We start from the raw sequence: 1,843 nt of genomic DNA on the forward strand, positions 1-1,843 counted from the left end.
GGGCAGGCGGCTGCGCGGAGCCGGAGCGAGGGAGGGGCGGGGTCTGGGAGGCCGCAGGCGCCGGGGGGAGGGCCCAGCTGCCGCAAGGCTAGCGGGGAGGGGACCCAGCCCCCGCGCCCCCGGATCTGGGGGCTCGCTCCTCGAAGAGTCTACATTTTCTCCACGTGCTTCCCAGGCGCCCAGCGATCTGAGATCCGAGTCCCCCGGCGCTCACCGCAGGCACCTCCAATGCGCGAGTTCCACCTCCCGGGAGCCTCCCGCCATGGGAATGGTCCCAGCTGCCCCCACCCCCCAAATCCTGTCTTTCCTTCATTTTCCCGCCACCTGCCTACAACTGTCCCCGCCATTCACAGCATCTCTCCCGCCATCTGTCCACTTTCTAGTAAATGGTTGAGCTGTGACTCTGACCCTGGGCCTGAAGTAAAACACTTGGACAGAAGTCTCTATCCACAGGGGTTCTCTCGAATTTACATTTTGTCCCCAGGGTACTGTCTCAGAAACCCAGGCTTGTACTTAAGTTGAGCATCTCTGCCACACATACTTCTCTGAGGCGACAACCTGCGCGCTCCTACATTAGAAAACTACCCTCTCCCCTAAATTGCAGGCAAGGGAATGAATCCGAGGTTCACAGTAAGGATGGGGCCAAGACCCATTTCTGTCTTGACCTTTGCCCTTGGCCCATCACATTGTTTTTTTCTGATTGCCCTAGATTGCACAAGGAACCTCAAGGACTGACCTTAGACATCCCAGAGCCAGTCTTCTGAACTCCGGACCCCTCATACCCTAGGAGATCGTCACCGGTCCCAGCTACCCCAGGGCTCATTCATCGCAGGTGCTCCGAAACTGATAAAACACGACTGTGTACTTAGAGCATAGGTTCCTCTGTCTCCACGCAGAAAGAATTCAGCCAGAGGCACAGTGACAGGTAAAGAAGAGTTTATTAGTGCAGCAAGTCTCCTGCATAAGAACAAGTTCATTCCCAGAGCACGTTCGAAAGTCCAATTTGTTTGTAAGTCCACCAAAGTTAGCTAGGTACCTAACGAACACAATCGGCTATATAGTACTATACTGTAATAGGTTTATAATACTTTTCACAGAAATAATACATAAAAAACAAACAAATAACAAAGAGAAGCTTTTTAATCTCATAGTACAGTACCTTGAAAAGTACAGTAGCGCAGTACAACAGCTGGCATACAGGGGCTGGCCTCGAGTGAACAGGCAAGGAGAGTTACTGATGGGAGGAGGGAGAGGAGGTGGGAGAGGGTAGAGCTGAAAGATCATCAGCAATAAGAGACAGAGGGCAAGCTGCACGTGACAGTGTACACCAGACACGTGGACCAACCTACGTGACTGGACATGCGAACGCTGGTCTGCATCTTTGAAAGTTCGCAGCTTGAAGGTTCGTATGTAGGGGACTTTCTGTATAGGACGCTTGTGAGGCTTACAAGCCAGTGGGGAAGGAAGTGCCACACCCTGAGAACTTAGTGGGCTACAGTTTTATAATCAAAGGAAAAGTGCGGGGGTGGGGAGAGAAGACCAGCTTCTTCCTCATTCTTGAGTAGGTGTCAAGCTTCCATCATCAGCTCTTCCTCCATGCCAGGTGGCGCGTTTTCTTGTCCCTACCGTGGTCAAGCTGGGACTGTCATGGCATCATGGAGGTGAGCAGAAAGTGGGAACATATACTAAAAATGGTAAATCATCTCAGGTTTCAGTATAATTTCACCCTTTCCTTATATTTTTGTTTTTAGTGTGTCCTGAGGAGCATGTCCTGGGAATCATTAACTTACTGAGTCCATTGGGCAGGACGTAGGTGTCATTCCACCATTGTTTTATTGTTTTG

This window comes from Hippopotamus amphibius, chromosome 16, assembly GCF_030028045.1.
Source record: "Hippopotamus amphibius kiboko isolate mHipAmp2 chromosome 16, mHipAmp2.hap2, whole genome shotgun sequence".
NCBI classification, from domain to species: Eukaryota; Metazoa; Chordata; class Mammalia; order Artiodactyla; family Hippopotamidae; genus Hippopotamus; species Hippopotamus amphibius.